At 48.1% G+C, this 9,131-nt stretch overlaps 1 pseudogene; it reads right to left on the bottom strand.

Annotated features, from left to right (window-relative positions):
• Positions 1-6,412: 6,412 nt before the first annotated feature.
• On the bottom strand, positions 6,413-7,511 carry LOC140593787 (microtubule-associated protein RP/EB family member 1 pseudogene; annotated as a pseudogene).
• Between the last annotated feature and the right edge of the window lie 1,620 nt (positions 7,512-9,131).

The raw sequence follows: 9,131 nt of genomic DNA on the forward strand, positions 1-9,131 counted from the left end.
AACCATAACCCTAACCCTAACCCTAACCCTAAATGGTAACTTAACCCGAACCCTAACCCGTACCCTAAACCTAACCTTAAGCATAACCCTAACCCTAACCCGAACCCTAACAGTAACCCTAACCCGTACCCTAACCCCAACCCTATCTATAACCCTACACCTCACCTGTAGCTAACCCTAACCCTAACACTTACCCGTACCCAAAGTCGTACCCTATCCCTTACCCGAAGCCTACCCCTAAGCCAAACACGTACACAAACCGTAACCCTCACCGTAACCCTAACCCTCACCCGTAACCTAACCTAACCCTAACACGTATCCTAACCCTAACCCTAACCCGTACCCTAACCCTAACCGTAACCCGGACCCATACCCTAACCCTAACCCTCACTCTACCCCTATCCAGTACCCTAACCCTAACCCTAACCCTTATCCGTACCCTAACCATAACCCTAACCCTAACCCATACCGGTACACTAACCTTTCCCGTACCCTAATCCTAATCCTAAACTTAACACTACGTCTAACCTATACCATAACCCTTACGCTAACCCAAACCTGTACTCTAACACTAACCCTAACCCTAACATGTACCCTATCCCTAAACCTCAGACGTTCCCTAACCCTAACCCTAACCCTAAACAGTACTCTAACCCAAACCATAACCCGTCGCCTAAGCCTATCCTGTAACCTAACCCTAAACCTAACCTAACCCTGACCCAAACCCTAACCCGTAACCTAACCCTAACCTAACGCTACCCCTAAACTGTACCCTAACACAAACCCGAAACCAAACCCTAACCCATAACCGAACCCTAACCCTAATCCTAAGCAGTACATTAACCCTAACCCTAACCCTTTCCCTAACCCGTACCCTAACACTAACCCTAACCAGTACACTAACCCTAACGCTAACTCATATCCTAACCCGTACCCTAACCCAAAACCTAAACCTTACCCTGACCCGGACCCTACCCTAAAATGTACCCTAACCCTAACCCTAAACCTAAGCCCAACCCGTTCCCTAACCCTTACCCTAACTCTAATCCTAACCAGTACCATAACCCTAACCCTAACCCTAACCCGTACGCTAACCCTAACCCTAACCTACCCCATAAACGTTCCATAACCTTAACCCTAACCCGTACTCTAACCCTAAACCTAACCCTAAACCAAACCCGTCCGTAAAACTAACCCTGAACCTAACCCTAACCGGTAACTTAACCCTAACCAGTACCCTAACCCTAACCCGTACCGGTACCCTAAACCTAACACGAAGCTTAAACATTACCCGAGCACTAAACCTAACCCTAACTCGTACCGTAACACTAACCCGTATCCGAACCCTAACACTAGACCCTAACCCTAACCCTAACCCTAACACGTACACTAACCCTAACCCTATCCCTAATCCTGACCCTAACCCTAAACCTAACCCTAACCCTAATCCATACCCTAACCCTAACTCGTATCCTAACGCCTACCCAAATCCGTACCATAACCCTAAACCTAACCCATACCCTAACCCATTCCCTAACCCTAAACCTAATCCTAAACCGTATCCTACCCATAACCCTAACTCTAACCCTTACCCGTACCCTAACCCTAACCCTAAACTTACCCTAACCATACCACCAACCCGTACCCTAACCCTAACTATAACCCAATCGAGTACCCTAAAACTAACCCTAACCCTATCCCTAGCCTGTACCGTAAACTTAAGCCTAACCCTAACCCTAACCAATACCCTAACCCTAACCCTAGGCCTAACCCATACCCTAACCCTAAACCTCACCCTAACCCTAAACCTAATCCGTATCCTAACCCTAACCCTAACCCTAACCCTAAACTTAACCCTAACCCATACTCTAACCCTAACCCGTTCCCTAAACCTAACACTCACCCTAACCCTAACCCTAACACATATCCTTACCCTACCCAACCCTCAACCTATCCCTAAACCTAACCCTAACACTAACCCTAAACCTAAACCTAAACCGTATCCTAATGCTAACCGTAACCCTAAAACATACCATAACCCTAACCCTACCCCTAACCCTATTGCTAACCCGTACCCTAAACCTAAATCTAACACTAAACCTAACCCGTACCCTAACCGTAACCCTAACCCGTACCCTAATGCTAAACCTAACCCTAACCCTATCCCTAACCTTAACCCTAACCCGTACCATAAACCTAAACCTAACCCTAACCCTGACCCCTATCTTAAACCTAAACCTAACACTAACCAGTACCCTAAACCTTACCCTAACCCTAACCCGAAACCGAACCCTACAGCGTGCTCTAAACCTAACCCTAATGCGTACCCTTACCCTAGCCCTAACCATAATCCGTACCCTAACCCTAACCCTATCCCGTACGCTAAGTCATACACTAACCCCAACCCTAACCTGTACCCTAAACGGTACCCTAAACCTTCCCCTAAACCTAACCCGTACCCTAACCATAACCCTAAACGAAACCACTACACTAACACTTACCCTCACCCTAACCATAAACTGTTCCCTAACCCCAACCCTAACTCTGACCCGTACCCTAACCCTAACCCTAACACTATCCCTAACCCTTACCCTAACCCGTATCCTAACCCTAACCCTAACCTCACCCGTAACCTCACCCTAACCCTAACCCTAACCCTAACCCCCCTACCCTAACCCTAACCAGTAACCTAACCTAACCCTAACTCTCACCTAACCCGTACCCGAACCCTAACCCTAAGACTAACCCTAACCCGAACCCTACCCTAACCCTAACACTAACACTAAGGAATACCCTGAACCTAAACCTAACCCATAACCTAACCCTTACCGTAACGCTAACCCTAAACCTTACCTGTACCCTAACCCTAACACTAACGATAACCCGTACCCGTACCCTAATCCTACCCTAACCCTAACCCGTCCCTTAACACTACCCCTAACCCTAACCCTAAACCGTATCCTAACCCTAACCCTAACCCTAACCAGTACCCTAACCCTAACCCTATTCATAACCCGTACCTTAATCCTAACCCTAACCCTAACCCGTACCCTAACCCTAACACTACCCGTACCATAACCCGTACCGTAACCCTAACCCTAACCCGTAACCTAACCCTAACCCTAACCTAACACGTACCCTAAACCTAACCCTAACACTAACCTTAACCCGTACCCTAACCCTAAACCTAACCCTAACCAATACCCTAACCCATCCCGTACCCTAACCCTAACCTTAACACTAAAACTAACCCGTACCCTCAACCTAACCCTAAGCCGTACCCTAACCCTAAACCGGGCCCTAACTCGAACCCTTACACTAACCCTAACCCGTACCCTAACCCTAACCCTAACCAGTACCCTATCCCTAACCCTAACCCGTACAGTAACACATAACATAACCCTAAACCTAACCCGTGACCTAACCCTAACCCTATTGCTAACCCGTACCCTAACCCTAACCCTAACCCTAAACCTAAACCTAACCCATAACCTCACCCTAACCCTAAGCTGTACCCTAACCCGCACCCTAACCCGTACCCTAAACCGTACCCTAACCAGTACCCTGCCCTAACCCTAACCCGTAACCTAAACCTAACCCTATCCCTAACCCTTACCCATACACTCACCCTAACCCTAACCCGTACCGTAAACTGAAAGTGTATCCTAAACCTAACCCTTACTCTAACGCTAACCCGTACCCTAACCCTAACCCTAAACAGTACCCTAACCCTAACCCTAACCTTAAAACTAACCCGTACCCTAACCCTAACCCGTACCCTAAGCCTAACCCTACTCTAACCCTATTGCTAATCCATACCCAAAGCTAAACATAATACTAACCCTAACCCGTACCCTACACCTCACCCTAACCCTATCGCTAACCCCTACCCTAACCCTAACCCTAACCTAAACCAGTACCCTAACCCTAACCCTAAACCTAACCCGTACCCTAACACTAACCGTAACCCGAACCCTTACCCTAACCCTAACCCACACCCGTACCCTAACCCTAACTCTAACCCATAACCTCAGCCGTATACTAAACCTACCCTAACCCATACCCTAAACCGTACCCTAACCTAACACTAACCCTAACCCTAAACCTAACCTGTACCCTAACCCATACCCTAACCTGAACCCTAACCTGTACCCTAACCCTAACCCGTATCCTAACCCTAACCCTAACACTAAACCGTACCCTAATCCTAACCCTAACCCTAACTCTAACCCTAATCTGTAAGCTAACACTAATCCTCACATGTACCCTAACCCTAACCCTAACCCGTACCCTAACCGCAACCCTAACCCGTAACCTAACCGTAATCAGTACCCTAAACCTAACCCGTGTCCTAAACCTAACCCTAAACCAAACCCTAACCAGTACCCTAACCCTAACCATAACACTAACCCTAACCCTAACCCTAACTTTAAACCCTCCCCGTACCCTAACCTTAACCCTAAACCATACGCTAAACCGTACCCTACCCTAAACTGTAACTTATCCCTAACCCTAACCATAACCCTAACCCTAATCTGTACCCTAAACCCTACCCTAAACCGTACCTAACCCTAACCCTAACCCTAATCCTAACCTTAACCCTAACCCTAATCCATACACTAACCCTAAACCTATTCGTAACCAGTACCCTTAATCTAACCCTAAACCGTACCGTAACCCGTAATCTAACATACCCTAAACCGTAACCTAATCCTAACCCTTACCCGTACCCGTACCTTAATCCTAACTCTAACCCTAACCCTCAGCTTTACCCTAACCCTAACACTAACCCTTCCCTAACCAATACCATAACCCTAACCCTAACTTGAAACCGTACCCTAACCCGTACCCTAAACCTACCCCTAACCAGTACCCTCACCCTATCCCTAATGCTAAACCTAACCCGTAACCTCACCCTTCCCCGAAGCCGTACCCTAACCCTAACCCGTAACCTAACCCTAACCCTTAAACTAACCCTAACCCGACCCCTAACCTTAACCCAAACCAGTACCCTAATCCTAAACCTAACCCGAACCCGTACCTAACCCTAACCTCAACCCTAACCCTAACCCTAACCCTAACCCTAAACCGTACCCTAACCCTAAGTCTAAACCTAACCCGTTCCCTAAACCTAACCCTTACCGGTACCCTAACCCTAACCCTAAACTTAAGCCGTACCCTAACCCGAACCCTAAACCATAACCTAACCCTTACCGTAACGCTAACCCTAACCCTTTCCCATACCCTAACCCTAACTCTAACCCTAATCCTAACCAGTACCCTATCCCTAAACCTTACCCTAACCCTAACCCTAACCCCAAGCCGTACCCTAACCCTAACCCTAGACCTAAACTTAACCCTAACCCTAACCCTAAACACTTACCCCTACCCTAAACAGGACCCTAACCCGTACCCTATCCCGAAACATAACCCTAAACCTAATCCTAACCCGTACCCTAAACCTAACCCTAACCCTCACCCTAACCCTAACCCGTACCCTCACTGGATCCAGTGGCCCATGGGATACATAGAAAGTTGCACAGTCATGTCGGTCCACATGCAGGTGGCCGAATGAATTACACCTTTCCCTATAGTATCCACTTGAGCTGGCCTATTACTTTGGTCAGAATCGGCATGCAGTTTAGGCGGGCACAAACAGGGTTACAATGTTTTGAGCCGATTTCTGATTAGGGTGTGCCCAGCAGCCTGACAAGGGTGGGGCAGCTCCATCAGCCACAAGCAGGTCATATGGGGGTCATAGGTGAGGTGGCAGGTGTAGCACAAAATGGAAACAGTCCTGCTCAGCTTGTCCTGGGGTAGAGAATTTTTGTTAAACTTTCTGGGTCCCACAGTTGCAGCTCATGCATCAGGGCCACCCTCACGATGTGCACTCAGCGTCACACCTTGTGGTGTTGGATCTCTCACACCAGCGTGTGGAGGGCACCCTGCTCACCCAAGTGAGTAGGGGCTGTGCGAGCATTGGGATTCTCCTGAAGGCCAGGCAGCACAGGGGACGGAGAACCCCAGCCCCATGCCCAACTCAACTCCCACATACAGGTACCCCAGGGCTCCCTGCCATGTGCACCTGGCTGCACAGGAGCTCACCCCAGGGCGGACCCAAGGTATCCCTCCCTGCTGGAGAGGCATTGAGGAGAAGAGAAGCAGCCAGCGCTGGGTGGAACCCACTGCCGGACATGGGAATGTGGCCGAGCCCCACCTCCCATCTCAGCTGACCCTCCAGCAGAAAGTCACTGCTCGAGCGAGCCCCGGGTAGGCCAGGAGAGCCCAGCCAGCTGCCCAGTGCCAGCAGCAGAAATGATGTTGTGCCAACCGTTTCGGCGTTTGGGTGACCCAGCCAGAGGATCACAAAGCTGCACGTGATACCTGCATGTGATAGACACACACACCCATGGTCAGCCTCTCTGTTCCCCAGGTGACCCAACTAGATGTTAATACTGCTCTGCTACAGGGTAAAAGCTCCTAACTCAAACTCATTGGAAAAGGGGTGAAACTTCTGCAAAGTGCACTTTAAGAAGAGGTCCTGTTTGCTCATGAAAAGAAACCAGTGAGTCCTCTAAGAATAATAAAAGGGGATATTTTACAGTTAAGCACATGATTTGGAGTGAAGAATTCGGATGTTGCTTTGCTGGTCCAGGCTGTTAATACTCTTCTTGCTCCTCCTGTGGGCCCCCTTCATCAGGCACCACAAAGCCTTCATCTGTGGCATAGAGAATGTCCACGATCCTCTGCAATACAGGGTTGTTTTCCCGTTCGTTCTCCTGGCAAATCAATTCAATGTTTCTTAGCTTTCCAAAGTAGAAATCTCTCTCTTTCTCCAAGTCTTCGACGGGAAGTTTCAATACATTGACCTGCTGCATCAATTCAGCTGCTTCATCATCCCCGTTGCACACACCAGGATTCTTTCACACCACACCCGGGCCAGCCTTAGGGGTTGCAGTAGTTCTGTGTGTTGCAATGGGCCTCTGTGGAGCTGCACTGCTAGAGCTGAGAGGTTTCTTCGGTTTGTTCAGAGCTGGAGCAACAAGGGAGGGAGCCACTGCAGTTTCTTGACCTTGTCTGGCAGCTACAGGGTCATAGTCCTTTCCATCATAGTTTGCATCAAAAAACTTCTTGAACCACTGAACAAACTCAAAATTGTCCCGAAACTTTCCTTTTACTAATTTGTCCACAGGAATTATTTTGTCAACACCCATTCTCTTAAAACCTGCTTGTAGTATTTTGAAGTTCTGGATGTATTCATGCTCTAGTTTAGCCTGGAATTTCACTTTCTTCAAGGCAACGGAGCCAGGGAATAGCATGTCCATAAACTGACAATAGGCAGCCCCTGAGCACGACTGTTCAATCTTTGTCAGATTCAGCTGCAGAGACTCATTGATCCAGGCCAGCATATCATGTCGACTTAGGTTATCACTGGTGACGGACGTTGAGTATACGTTCACTGCCATCTTCGGCTCTCGGCGGGACCGCGTCCACTGCCTGTGCCCGGCTTCGATTCCCTCCAACTGTGAAGACATTTTAAGTATAGTTGAATTAACTTTGCCTGATTCTTAAAGAGTTCCTTCGATGGGAACAAAGTAAGGTTTTATATCAGAAGGAAAGAAAAACACTTATGAGTGCGTATAATGCCTCCTCAACCTGAAAAGCAGGAAAGGATAATAAATAGCAAAAACAAGATAAAAATACTTGTATTATAACAGACACCATACTGCAAGTGCATTTGAAATTAGCAATGCCTAACAATTTTTTCCTTGACGTTTGTCTTCCAACGATTTCACAGTGCTTCAGGGTCAGTTGAAACAGGGGAAGAATCTCAGGGAAGAATCCTTCACATCATAATAGGACCATTGGTGATAATGTCTCTCAGTTCTATCCAAATGCATAAAGATACATTTCCTGATGAGTGATTAAGCTGTGAAGAAAGAGATGAGAGACCCTCATCCCTCTGATTACTTGTGTCAGAATATTTTAACCATATTACTACGCATATTAAATATCCTATTAACAGGAAATGCGTCTCAGATTGGATTCTGAGTAATCAGATGGGCAGGGAAATATCGTTTGACTCACTCTTCATCTTTTAAAGACAAAGGAGAGCATTTCTATGTACAGAGACAGTCGTCAAGATAGCCTTAGGGAATAAGAGTCTGCAGCATGGAATCCAGCTGCACAGGCAGGACGCCTGGGCTCCAGGTTTTCCTGATCCTAAATCCCTGGGCCTGTCCCCCAACATGGGCTGCCACGCTGAGGTCTTTTGCAATTGCTCTCTTAGGAGCTCTGGGGACGGGGGAAGGAGCTAGATAGGATGGGACTGGACATGTGGAAGCTGAGAAAATTAAGGCCATTCCACTTTAAGTTCAGCGTTAGAGCATGTCCAGCCATCCCAGGCCCCTGTGAAGAAGAGCTGAAATTTACATTACTTCAGTTACAGGAAAAAAACAAACGTTTACAGCTTAATTTCCTAAAAAGCCCCAGATTAGAATAAAAACTGAGACCAGGCCATGGGCAGAAAGCCCTGATTAGAATGAAAACAGAGCTCAATGCCCTTGAAGGCCCCATTTCAAAATGTAAACAGAACTTGAGGATTTGCTCCAGCACTTCTGGAGGTCCCAGAGACCAGCCCTTAAAACGAAGCTAAAACCCACCATGGGGTCCAAGTCCCTGCTCCGCTGTGTCGGATATAGTTGGACACACTCGAGATTGTAAATAAACCCTCGTGTGTTTGCATGGGTGTCGGCTTCTTGGTGGTTTCTCAGATTCGCAATCTTGGGTACAACAGTCTGAGGTAAAAACACAAAACCAAAAGAAGCTGAGACGCAGGCTGAGTGAACGGTGGGTTCTGAGAGAAGTGCTGGAGACCCGGGGGGTTGGGGGCTCTTCTGTGGAGGTTCCTGTAGACTGGGGGGTGGGATTCAGCCCCAGAGCCAGAAGACCAAGCATACCCACCCACAACCTGCCCACCAGCAAGGAATCTCAGGGAGCAGCATAGCGCCGCCCGCTGGAGGCCAGAGGTGCTGATGCCCACCCCAACTTTGACACTTTAGGTGCATCTCCCAGGCAGATGTGCACCTGATAATCATCGCCAAGGCCCATCATCAGACCACAACAGACCA

This window comes from Vulpes vulpes, chromosome 9 (genome assembly GCF_048418805.1).
Source record: "Vulpes vulpes isolate BD-2025 chromosome 9, VulVul3, whole genome shotgun sequence".
Classification (NCBI taxonomy): Eukaryota; Metazoa; Chordata; class Mammalia; order Carnivora; family Canidae; genus Vulpes; species Vulpes vulpes.